This window comes from Panthera tigris, chromosome B1 (assembly GCF_018350195.1).
Source record: "Panthera tigris isolate Pti1 chromosome B1, P.tigris_Pti1_mat1.1, whole genome shotgun sequence".
Classification (NCBI taxonomy): domain Eukaryota; kingdom Metazoa; phylum Chordata; class Mammalia; order Carnivora; family Felidae; genus Panthera; species Panthera tigris.
This window is the reverse complement of record NC_056663.1, coordinates 53,130,162-53,144,333: the sequence shown is the minus strand read 5'-3', so window position 1 is coordinate 53,144,333 and position 14,172 is coordinate 53,130,162.

The window sequence follows — 14,172 nt, the reverse complement described above, 5'->3', positions numbered from 1 at the left end:
GACAAGGGCAAGAATGCAAAGCAGTGACAATTTATGTAAGTATCCATTGAGTATCAAATAACAATTATTACTCTTCATTTTAGGTATACCACAAGTAGGTATCTTTCCAATTAGGTATACACATAAAAAAAGCTGAAATTTGAAACACGCAAGCAGGGATTTTAGAAACCTTTTCATGAAGTTTCTGTCCACACCCATTAGTATATTGAGGTACAATATACTCTACTTTACACAGGTCATACAAAGTAACCCACACAATTTAGCATATATAGTATTTTAAAGGCAGCGACTGAGGGCAGCATGGAGCAGCGACTGGGAGTCAAATTGCCTGGGTTGGAATCTGGGCTCCCACACTTCCGAGTCATGTCCACTTGGGCAAGTTACCTAAGCTCTCCATGCATTCCTCATCTATAAAATATGGAAAATTGTGAAAGGGTCCTTATGAAGATGTGTTCATGTTTACAAAAACTTTGCAGACATTCTCGTGGATGCCAGGAATATTAGCTGCTGATGGCTCTCTCTCTCCATGAGAATCACCTTTAGCAGAGAAAAACAGGCTGCCCAAAGTTATGCCCCTGCCTGCTTCATGAGAAACCCACATCAAAGGTGGTCAGTGTGGTGGTACAAAAGCTCAGCCCCCCCATCTCCGAAGGGCCATCTCAGTGGCAGAGCTCCTCGTGGGCTGTGCGGAGGCCTTATGAAAACTACATCGCCGATAAACTTCTCCTTCTTCCCGCTCCAACTTTTCTTCTTTTATAGGTATTGTTTCTGAGATCCTTCCCACATAAATGCCTCCCAAGCCAATGTCTGCCTCAGAGTCTGTTTCCTTACACCCAATATGCTACAACTGTTGCCAAGAGTGGTCTTATGAAATACACTGTATAATGTGGTTGTGGAGCTGAATCCCGGCCGATGACAATGAGGTGGCAAAGAAGAACACATCATCTATATTAGGGGGAGTGCTGACAGCCCCGGCAGGCTGTAGCATGCAATTGTTACCTGTCACCACTAGTGAACTGTCATAGGCCTATAATGGAAAGGAATGTGCTGATGATGCAATCACTCGAGCATTTTGGATTTTCAGGGGACTAGCAATCATAAGGAGCCTGGAAAGTGACTGCTGGTGCAGGGCATTACTGCTGCATTTTAGAAACATTGTGAAAAGCTGAGAGTGGTTAATCACCAATCTAAAGCAAGGGGTGAAAGTCAGAGGGCCTCACTGAGGCATGTAAAAAATTCTCATCTCCAGCAGCCAGAAGGCAAGAGAAACTGAGGATAAAGCCCATGACATAATTAGAAAGGTAAAGAACTCCAGAGAATGTTAAGTTTTCATACCCAAAAGTCCATACTCCAAGGACCTGTTGGGGAAAGAATGAGTCTGTGATATTTAAAATGGAGATTTCTGGGTTGGATTGGTGCCTTTGACACCTTTGAAATCTCAGATCACTCTGAAACATCTGAGCCAGAACAAGTGGCCCACCCCTGCTTGATAAGGTTTTGCCCTCTTCTCTTGCTTGAAGATAACACAGAAGGCTCTGCCTTGTACAATAAATGTGATCCCCCTCAAGACTTTGTCACCTCCCTTCCTGGTCACCAGGCTATTAGGTATGTGCCAAATACAACATAAACCGACATAGAAAGTGCTAGACCTGATCAAGGGAGAGACAGAGTGTACCCCAATGGGCATACAGTACCTAGCCAACATTTATGGCAGGGACTGTCAGAGTCTGCATGGAATGGGATCCTAAAAAAGACAGATGAAGCAGGAAGGGCAAAGAAGTTGGATAAGGGAGAGTTTACTGATATGTTACCACTCTTCTATACCACAAGATTTCACATGCTGACACGCATACAGGGAGATGGTATAAACCCAGGGCTAGGGTGGCATTCTTAAAAAACTACAAATATCTATAGTTTATGATAAAAGAAATAGAAATGGAAGAATTGCCTTAGTCAACAGTAAGAAAAAAGGTAGAAGATTTCAGAAAAACAATCATGCTGTGCTAGATACACCACACAATCCCAGAAGTCTGTGTCCTGGTCAGGGCCAGAGGGGCACAGAGAATACTCAGCTTATTAAAATGATGAAAATTGCACCAGTGGGAGAAGCCTCATCATCTTTGAAAGGTCTATAGAGACTGTTTCTGTAGAGAAGAGCTAAAGGTAAGAGTTATAGAACTGGACTCCTTAATAAAATGGGGATCATAAGAACCTGAAATAAGCAAGATGGTGCAATTATTTAATGAGCATAAAGTTTAGAATGGCAGCCAGGTGGAATAACCCTTAAGAGCCCCAGAGACAATACAGAAGGACAGCCATTAAGAGCATTGCTCAATCTCTACTTTTAAAATATATCAAGGATCGGGAGGCTGAGGGCAGCTACCCCAATTAGTAGTGACTACTTTCTCAATTTCCAGATCTAAGCCAGTTTTTCAGACTTAGAACACAGTAATTTAAAGAGAGACTGAGACAACAGGAGAACAAATATACTTCAATAAATGCTTGTGGTCATGATTTCCTCAGTCTTTCCCCCAAGGAACTAAGAGCCACTTAGGGAAAGAAGATTACCTAGACATTTCAAGGACTGTTGTATTCAAGATCTGAGTTGACAATGATATCATGCCTTCTAAAGTGTCATCAGTCCTTCTCTCAACTGGATGATAGGGGCCTATCAGGGCCAGATAACTAATAAAACCAGATATGGCTTGAAGTAGGCCCATGGGCCCAATCTAGGGTCATTTCTCCGTATAATCCATATATTTCTCCATATAATCAGAATGAACATGGTTGGAAATTGATACAACCATCATATTTCTTCCTTGGCCTGTGAAATAAGAATGATCATAGTGGGGAAGGCCCAGCTGAAGTTTGTCCCACACCTCCCTATCCAAATATATGTACATGTGGAAAATACACACACACACACACACACACACACACACACACACACTCCCAGGGATAATGGCCAGGATTAATGTCATGCTTGAAGATGTAAAAGATATAATAAATATGTATCTTATTTCCCCTCCACAAAATAAAGGTAAGGAAGAATCTGAAAAATAGCACTGGACTATCTAAACTCAAATAAGTAGTAATTATAATTTCAGTTTCAGTGCCAGATATTTAATCCTTGCTAGCACTACATAGCATGACCTCAATGTGATCATTGATCTGCAAAACTGTATTATTGTCCAAACTCTCTCAGAAAGGGTGCCCAGAAGCAATTTTCATTCAAATGGAAAAGAATAAAACAAATACGTATTTATGCTCTTATACCAGGGGCACACTAACCCTCCCATCATCTACTATAACATGGCCCTGGACCTGGACTAATATAAAGAGACCTAGATAGCTTAGCCATTCGACAAAACATCAGAATGGTCCACTATATGGATAGAATTGTATTAAAATGACTTGGTAAGTCAGAAGTATACTGGAGGCCTTGTAAAACAGATAAGCTCCACAAGATGGGAGACAAACCCTATGAAAATTTCAGTGATATTTGTAGGGATTCAGTGATCTGCAGTATACCATGACATTCTCTCCAAAGTAAAGGACAAATTACCACATTTTTCATCTTTCACCACTCAGAACAAAGATCAATAGCCAGAGGCTAGAGGCCATCCAGGTTCTCAAAGGAACCTCTACCAAGTGGCATGGAAAACGTCTCACTTTGGGCAGGGATCAGAAAAAGAAAGGGCTGTGGAGAGGGTTCAGGCTAAGTGCAAGCATACTGCCACTTGATCCATATGACGACATTTATGGTACAAGTATCACAGATGGAAAAAGACTCTATGTGTAGTTTATGGTTGGCCCCAGCAAAAGACCATCTGCAACAGAGAAATATACAGCCTTAGAAAAACAGCTCCCAGCTCTGTTTGGAGAGATGGAGCACCTGACTTTGCAGCCAGAACTAGCCAACGTGTTTGATGCTCTATCAGACACAACAAGTCATAAAGTTGGGTGGTCCTCGCAGTAATCCATTGAAAGCTGCAAGTGGCATCCAGTGCTAAGCATAAACAGGGCCAGAACATGTAAATTATCTGCATGAACAGGTGTCCTAGACTCCCAAGCCATCAACTACTGTTACACTGGTGTCTGTCTTTGCCTTGGATTAAGGGATAAAAGTCCCTTATACCTAGAGAGATGGTGTGATGGAACAGCTTTCGAAAGGCATAACTCACGTGCCAACTTGGAAATAATAGAAAAATGAGCACAGAACAATACTCATGAAGCTACAGTGTACAGTCAGAAGCAACAATCATTATATGGCACCACGTTCACGATGCATACAGCACGTGGGGCTAGGGAGCATAGAGTAAGCATGGCTCCACCTACCATCTCTCTTGACGATTGCTTAAGGAATTTGTCAAACTTGCATCTCCAGGCGCTGGGGGTCTAGAGATCCAGGATCCCAGAAGAGGAAACACTCCCACCAGTAGATATAGTAAGTCCCAGATGTGCAAAATCTTTAAAAGTTGCAAACAAGAATGTATATTGGTTTTATTAATATTACAAAAATATATAGTAACTATGAGCACAAAATCATGCCAGGATAGGAATAGTATGAGAGGCACCTGGGTGACTCAGTCAATAGAGTGTCGGACTTCAGGTCAGGTCATGATCTTGTAGTTCGTGGGTTTGAGTACGCATTGGGCTCTGTGCTGACAGTTTAGAGCCTGGAGCCTGCTTCAGGTTCTGTGTCTCCCTCTCTCTCCGTCCCTTCCCCACCCATGCGCGCTCTCTCTCTCTCTCAGAAATAAATATGTTTAAAAATTTAATAAAATAAAGTATGATAAGAAGATAGACATAGTCTCAATACAGCTGTAATATTATAACTGTAATTCTTATTCTTTTAAAATATACCTAAAGAAGACTGGCATATTTTTAATATGTCGATGAAACTATTATACCCAGTCTCTAAAACCAACGATATCATAGATGAGCAACTGAGTGCTACACTACACCCTGGTAGGGGGGCTCGGGGAGACAGTCACATCTTGATGTGACAGATGCCACATGGGGTTGTGTAGTATAGCGACTCTATGTTTATTTCTGCATATTTAGAATATTTCATTATTAGATAAACACGCAAACAAACCAAGTTTCATACAAGCAGTTCACTTATAATCACCCAGGTAGTCAAAGGAATAGGTCTTCCACTCAGGCCTGAGTGAACCCATGGCTTGCAACCACAGGATAGATTCAAATACTAGAAATATTTTAATTAATGTCAGCTCACATGGGGAACAATCATGTCACTTTAATTTTGATCACAACTTTATTCAGTAGGGATCATTTTTTCCTCCTTCTCAATTAAAAACCTGGAAGGCCCGTGACCAGCCTTCTGGTCGCTAAGATAATTTTAAAAGTGTGCTTATTACTTTTAGTCATTGAAAGTAATTTATTTCAGTAATTAGAATGCCTGCAGTAATTAGAATGCCATTAAACACTCTGAACTTGACTTAGCTTGAGCTTCCTCCCAGCTACAGTGTTAGGTTGTGCAAGGAGTGGGGGATATGCAATGGGATAAAGCTGACTCATGAGTGGCCAAGCGGCTTTGGGCTTTTGATTTCTGAGATGGTAAAAGTAGATTCTTTCTCTCGGACGCTCATACATTTTTTGAAGATGGAGGCTCCCTCTTGGACTCCTCTCTTCTGCAGTTCTCTGACCCAGGCATGTGACAGAGGTTGTACATCCAGTTGTGAACTCCATCTTCCTTCTGCTGAGATCTCCCCTCAAGCAGCCTTCACGGACAGAACCAACTGGATCCCATGCAGGCTTTCTCCCCTGCACGGTGTAGAGGGGTCCATCCAAGGGCTCGAGCAACTCTTGCTCCAGTGAACCTAACAAGAGTTTGCAAATCCCAACAGAACTCTTCTGGCTCCAATACCAAAGAAGTTAATATCATCCTTTTGGATGAGGGTTTGGCTTCCCAAGAAGAATGAAAACTTCAGTCCCCATTGCACTCTGTCTTAATCAGATGTGGATTAGTCTTTAGTCTTCACAGGCAAGAAACACATTTCAAAGTTTACCCAACAGTCCTCTTGAAGTCCCTCACCTGGCTTTGAGCCACAGTGTAGTCCTCTCCCCACTCCCCAATTTCTGGGGAATGGAGTGGAGAGATTCAGAGTACTGTAAGGATTCTCTTCAAAGGAATCTCCCTACCAATCTTTTTTATTCTATCCTTAATTCCATCCATATAACATACATACATGAAGATGTATAACATGATGATTTGTTATTTGCATATATTGTGAAAGCCTGGCTAAATCACCATACACGGTTACATTTTTTCCCCCTTAGGATGAGAACTTATCTGGCTAATTGCCAGGAGGGAAACAGCTCCTTGGAATCATTTCCTTTTTAAATCTATATATGGAGTGGGAGCTGGTAAATTATATTCTTTCTCAGTGAAGAGAAATGAAAAGGCTAGTCTCTTCTTTTTTGTTGGTGTTTTATCAATCCCTTAGAGACTACTGAAACTACAGGAAAAATAAGGTTGTAGAGTTATTGTAAGATGCTTAGAAGGACATTTACAAATTGTTCAGAAAAAAATATATAGCAAGCCCTTCAAACTAAGTTCTGCCCTTCAAAATTCTGAAATGTTTATGAAAGTAAATATCACCAGAGTCATCTAAATTGTACTGAAGCACAATGGAAAAGAAAAAAATATATTTATTAAAATACCTTAACATGAGATGTTTCCTTTTAAAAATATTGAAAACTAACTGCCCCAAAGCTCACCAACACACTTTTAAAATAAACACAATGCATGCGTTGGGTTAAAAACTAAATTGTTGAAACTAAAAAAAAAAAAGTTAAGTTTTACCCATCTCCATCTCTCTTTTTTTCAAAAATGTTTATTTATTTATTTTTCAGGGGTGGAGAATGGGGGGAAGGCACAGAGAGAGAGAGAGAGAGAGAATCCAAAGCAAGCTCTGTGCTGTCAGCGCAAAGCTGGATATGGGGCCCAAACTCATAAATATGAGATCATGCCTTGAGCTGAAATCAAGAGTCGAGGGTCAAGAGTCTGCTGCTTAACGGACTGAGCCACACAGGCACCCCTGTTCCAGTCTTTTTACAAGGATCTAATTTCTCTAAAGAAATCGTTATCTTTCCACTAAAAATGCATTCATATAAATGATATGTACAACTAGATACATTTTTTTGTGTCTTGTTTTTTTGAGGGGGGTACATTTGCTTTTTTACTGAGATATAATTGACATAAAATATTATGTAAGCTTCAGGTGTATAATATAATGATTTGTTATTTGCATATATTGTGAAAGCCTGGCTAAACCACCATACATAGTTACAAACTTTTTTCCCTTGGAATGAGAACTTTTAAGATCTACCTTGGAAACTTTCATATATGCATTACAGTATTATTAACTATAGTTACCATGCTGTAACATTTACATCCCATGACATTATTTTTTTACAACTGGAAGTTTTACACTTGGAGATTTTCTTTTTTTTTTTTTTTTAATTTTTTTTAACGTTTATTTATTTTTGAGACAGAGAGAGACAGAGCATGAACGGGGGAGGGTCAGAGAGAGCGGGAGACACAGGATCAGAAGCAGGCTCCAGGCTCTGAGCAGTCAGCACAGAGCCCGACGCGGGGCTCGAACTCGGGGACCGCGAGATCGTGACCTGAGCCGAAGTCGGACGCTTAACCGACGGAGCCACCCAGGTGCCCCAACACTTGGAGATTTTCCAACACCAGCATATATTGAGCTCCTCACTGTATTAAATAGCTGCATTCCAGGGACATAAAACATTTTATTTCACTAACCCTGTGTTGATAATTAGGTAAGTCATTTTCATTCTTTTGCTGTTACTGAATTGCAAAAAGCATCCTTGGAAATGTATCATAGAAGACTCGAAAGAGTATCCATGTGATAAATTTCTAGCTGAATCCCAGAGCCAATGAGGATATGCATTTAATGAATGTTGTCTAACTGCCCTCCAACATGATTTCATCAATTAGTACTTCTACAGTGGCTAATAGTAAAAGTTTCCCAAATTCTCACAAACAAAAATGCTATCAAATTTCTAAACTTTGGTCCTTCTGCAGAGAAAAATAATATATATTTAATCATCCTTTCCTATATTTTTTGCCAACATAGATCTGTTTTACTTACACTGAGAATCCACCTCCTTTGTTTCTTTTTCTAATGGTTGTTTTTCTTTAAAAAAAAAAATCTGTAAGTCTCTTCTATAAACTGCTAAAATTTGCGGCCCAGGACTTTTTTGTTTTTTTACATATTTGCCTGCCACTTTATCCCAACCAGAAAATATGACTCTTAGAGTAAAGATGTCTTTCTCCATACACACAAAAAATGATTCCTAAAATGAAGTTCTTTTTTTATTTTTTTTTTAATGTTTTAATTTATTTTTGAGAGAGAGAGACAGAGTATGAGCAGGGGAGGGGTATAGAGAGAGGGAGACACAGAATCCAAAGAAGGCTCCAGGCTCTGAGCTGTCAGCAGAGTTGGATGCGGGGCTCAAACTTGTGAACCACGAGATTATGACCTGAGCCGAAGTCAGACGCTTAACCAACTGAGCCACCCAGGCATCCCCTAAAATGAAGTTCTTGAATCCTAAGGCCAAATGTCCCAATTCTGATTTCCAAAATACATATCTGAATAATCCAAAACAAATTTTTAAAAAGTAGATATTATGATATTTATTGGGCAGAAGAAGTAGATAACCGGGAAAAAAAAAGACAGGTTATTTTAACAAACATAACTTGAAGTTGTCTGTTTTTGGTCATTGTTTTATATGTATTGTCCACTGCCTGATTATTCTTTTCAATGAAAATTATACAGATTAAAGACTACAAAAAGGGTGTCATTTGTTCCAATCCCTACTGTTTGGAGAAAGGGAATGTGGGACCCCAATTTTTCTCATGTGTGTTCACAAGCATCTGTTAGTTGCTCGGTGGAAGCATTTACTCTTTCTTAATATGTTACAAGTAATAGTTGGAATTGTGGCTCAATAGTTTTGACCACAGTTGTTATCCCGTCCCATAAGGTGAAGAGGGTGGTCTTCTTAGGGAATCGAATATTTTCTATGATGTAAGTTTAAACCTTCAGTTTAAAAAGCCAATTGTGCAATGAGAGAACTGTCTTTCTTCAAAGGTGAACTCAACTTATCATACATGTTCTCCTTGTGTTGTAGTAAAATACCAACTTGCATTTGACAATAATGTTGCCCCTTCTGGATTAATATGTGGTCATTCAACTCTTGCCATTCCCTTCTCATAAAATAATATAAATTCTTAGGAGCTTAGGAGCTATATGCTTTGGCAGCAAAAGAAGCATGTCTGTTACATGTCACTTTCTCTCGTCTCACAGACCACCAATGTAGAGTGGCTGACCCAGCCAACAATACAGCTTCTGCCTACTTCTGGTCATTATCGCTCCCTGACATCTGCTATAATTGGATGATAGGGGAGTGAAGGTATCTGCTGTGGTTTCCCATGGTCTCCTATGGCAAGGGCCACATATTCATCATCTTTCTCATTCTGATCACAGACTTCTTTCTGCCAGTCTGTTAGCCTCTCAGTGTTTCTACAGAGGCTGAGTAATACACACCTCTGTTTCTTACCACATACCCTAAAGAAAACTGTGAATCAGCCCATCTGACTACATACCCTCACTAATTGCTAACTTACCAATTAGTCCCACACTGGATATAGGGCTTACCAGAGAGCTTTTAGCTCTGGGACTCCCCCAAATTATTATAATTTCTACTGTTTTTAATGGTTTCCACTAGAAAGGTGCAGAGAAGTGGGAAGAGTAGGGCTGCTTCCTGTTCAAGAAACCAGCATTTACATTTCATCATGGCCCTCCAGTCCTCCGTATCTTCCCACAAACTTTGTCTGTTTACATCTTTTGGAGCAGAAATAACTTCTCTCAACACAAAGCAGACTTCCCTATTCTGTGGTTGGTAGTTTAAACTTAAAGGGTCTGGTTCTTGTTCTTTATATATAAAGTGACTTCAAAAACTCTTTTCTCTCTTAAGCTGTCATTGTAAGCTTTCAAGAGCTTATTTTGGAATATAAAGGAAGATTTTTCTTCCCTTTCTTCATATATCTGCCTTCCTCTTTAGGACAAAATTAAGGAAATTATTGTTGATGCCAGAATGATAGGGAGAAAGCAAGGAGTACAGAGATTTAAAGGGGTGGTCTTAGGGATGATCAAGTAGCCTCCTTTTTTTAATGTTTATTTATTTTTGAGAGAGAGAGCATGAGCAGGGGAGGGACAGAGAAAGGGGGGAGACAGAGTATCCAAAGTGGGCTCCACACTGACAGCAGGGAGCCTGATGCAGGGCTCGAACTCACAAACTGTGAAATCATGAACTGAGCCAAAGTTGGACGCTCAACCTACTGAGTCATCCAGGTGCCCCTCAAGTAGTCTTTTAATATCTCAACTATCTTACACCAGTAAAAAGGGATAGGATAGTCAAGTTAGATCAAGCAATCAGAAGAGAAAAAAAAAGGCTAAATCTAAATGGAATTAAATGTATCCCCTTTTCTTTCTTTGTAGAAATGGTTATTCTGTAATGAATAATTTCCCTGTTGCCAAATGGAATCTACAATGGCTTTGCATAGTTCATCATTCCTTCCTTCTAAGATATTTCCTTCACTTAGCTTCCTGGACTGCTTCTCTGTCTCCTCTAATTCTTTATCTTATAAAATTGAGGAATTTTACCCTCAATTTAATTTGTGGAGCTTTTCCTCTTTGTTATGAACCTCAGTGATCTTATTTGTTTTCATGAATTTAAATAATAGCAACATGAAAATCATCAATTGTTGATTTCTAATTTGTATAATTGGGGATTTCCTTATTTTACATGTATATGTATATGTATATGTATATGTATATGTATATGTATATGTATATGTATACGTATACGTATGTGTATATGTATGTGTGTATATAATGTCATATACGTGACATCTTACATTTAAGACCTCTAAAAATAAACTCACTTCTCCTAAACTATGTTCACCAGACAATCTCCTCATCCCTGTAACTCAATTCTTCCTATTATACTTCACGCCAAAGTTTTTTCTCTCACACCCTTTATCCAACCCAGTAATAAATTCTACCAGATCTACTTCCAAAATATATTCAGAATTCGGTCACTTCTCACCACCCTCACAAATACTACCTCTGCCTCAGCCACTGTTATTTTACCTATACTAATGTAAGTGCTTCCTAATAGAAATTTCCAATTTTCATTTTCATCTTATCTCCCCTCTTGTCCATTCTGCACATTATCTCAAGGAGGAGTCTCTTGAAAAGAAGAACATTTCACTTTGTCCTCAAGGCACTCTAGAAGCTTCCTGTTTCCTTCAAGTGAAAAAAAAAATCATCAACTTTTTTACAGACATGAAATAGGCCACATAAAATGAAGGGCCTGGTTACCTCTCACCTCATCTCTAACATGCGTCCACTTATTAACCTCCAACCACACAAGATTCCTTGCTATTCTTTGAGCATGATATTGACTTAGGTTTTTGCATTTACCATTCTCACTGCCTTCAGCAATCTTCCTGTGGGTTTCCTAGATAGCAGAGCCTGTAAAAAATTTTTAGTGCCGATCTTTTATTGGATATTGCAGTCTCAAGAAAATGGGAGTATGGGGAAAAGGGAAGTAGGTTCAGGAAGAATGAAATGCAAATACAACGCATCTGAGTTGGCCAGATACATGGGAAAATACAGCTGCTTGCTAATCTGTGCAGGAAGTCTCCAGAGAGGTCGTATGGATGTGTTGCTTCTCAGAGTCTGTCAGAGGAAGAAATAACAAGAGTTTAGTTGCTAGTTCCTTCCGGTCTGTACAACTTAACATTCTCTCCGTATGGACTCAACTCCCTACACTTCCTAAGTTCATCAGTAGCACTGAGCACAAAAACGTGGCTGAGTGTTCTGGGTGAGCACCTGCACTGAATGTGGTAAAGACTACTCCTCATATACACAGATACACTAACACCCTCTTCTAAGAACATGATGCCTTCAATTCTTCCACCTAAAAAGGAAGTCTAAGTCCAATAAAGACAAGACCAATTATAACATCCCAAAGACCTAAAACTATAATTCTTGGAACGACACTTATTCCCAGAGTCATTATTGGTCTTTGTCAAACTTCTTCAACTTCCCATTCCACACATCTCTCAGTTTGAGACAGAAATTTGAATGATGTAATTGTCTTGCCTGGAAAGTCTTCCTGAATCTGAGGGGTCAGAACTTTTCTTTGCCTTGTCCTTAACAGACCATAGTGGTTGTAATTACCTGTCACTGTTATCACTGAACATGAATACCTCAGAAAATACCTGAGACTTCAGACATATACCTCCATGCCCCATTGTGTAATCAGTCTCATCTCCTAGAGGTGTAATTATGTGAAACTAATTAGTCTTAAGATCCAATGCCTATAATTTACAAAAGTTCCTTCAAAAACCCTGTACCTAACTTCTAATTAATTAATTTTCATTTTTGCTTTTGTAAAGAAGTCCCCCCACCACATTTTATAGTCTTCAGGCTTCACCAAATTTGGATAAGCCAGGGTCAGTTACTTCACAGAGTGCAATAATGCCTCTTTTTTCCAGTTGATTCACTCACATAAGACACCTAAATAAGTGGGGGTTGGTCGTTTTCAGTGTTGTCGTTCAGTTGGTTGTGCCTCCGCCTCTTGGTTTCGGCTCAGATCATGATCTCATGGTGGGTTTGAGCCCCATGTCAGGCTCTGCGCTGACAATGTGGAACCTGCTTGGGATTCTCTCTGGTTCCCTCCCTTTCTTCCTCTCTGTCTCTCTCAAAATAAATAAATAAACTTAACAAAAGATATCTAAATAGGTGGTAGCAGCTGCTTCCAGCTCACTGTAATACATAGGATGTCTTCTGGCAGACGTGTTACTCCCAGAGAAAAATGACTTCTGACTTGACAAAGCTTACAGTTGCAAAATCATCAAACACAATTACACAATTGCTCACTAAGAGTGGCCTAACAGGAGTCAATTCTACTTCCAGACTTTGGTTCCTGGATCCATGTCCGCTAGTTCTTGAGAACACAGTACTATAGATGGACCATTGGTTCAGTGCTGGGATTGCTTCTTGGAAGATATACCCTGAGCCAAAGACAAGTTAGATAATCATTTAACAAGCTGGGCCACAGTTTTATTAGGTGAACTGCTTTTAGGATAGGGCACACGGTAAGTCCCATGAATCCTACATTTAAAAGCACATTATTGTATCTCCCATGCCATAAAACTGGTCACTTTGTCTCAGGCAATATTGAAATGAATGCCAGGCCAAGAGAAAAGTCCTTCTGTATGTTTTCAGTTAGTGCTACACGCAGAAACTTCATGACCAGACTCTGCCGTAAAGGCAATAATGGTGATCAGTGATTCTCTCTCCAACAAAGCTCAAAACCTCATCTCTGTGGCTTCATAAGCATGTGGTTGGTGCCAAGCAATCTCTCTAGAGGGTCATTAAATGCACTGAGCAGACAACTATGGCAGAGAAAATCTGGAAGAGTGCATAAACATGACTTGCCCCCTCAGGCCTTCGCCCACTCCTTCATCCAAAACAGCATCTAGCACACACTAACATAGTAGATATTGACGTGTTTATTTTGAATGTCTATATTCCCGCTCTAAAATATGCATTTCATGAAGGCACGTATTTTGTCTGTTTAATTCTCTATACCTAAAACAATTTTGGCACATATTTAACTACCATGCTTAGTTACTTACATTATTATGTAAATAAATGCACTTGAAGAATGGATTTTAGAGCAACTGAGTTCTTCACAAATAATCATGTATCATTTAGAAAAGGCAGAGCTGATTAGGAAGGACCCCTATGGAGCCCAATAACCACCCATGACAGTCAGCAAAGTTTGCAGCAGAGTTTCATTTTTTAACTTTCTATTTTGATTTGGAAAGTTATTTTTTTTTGATAAGAAAAACATTCAACATTAATGTCACTAAAATTTCATAAAATAAGAAATGTTTTAACACCAAAGCAGAGGCAAAACTGTAAATTCAGAACAAGTTATTTTAGCTTAATACGTTTAGTTGGATGACAACTCACTATATGACTGTCCTTACTTTCTCCTATTTTGGCACCAACTCATGTGCTAACTCTTCAAGATTGG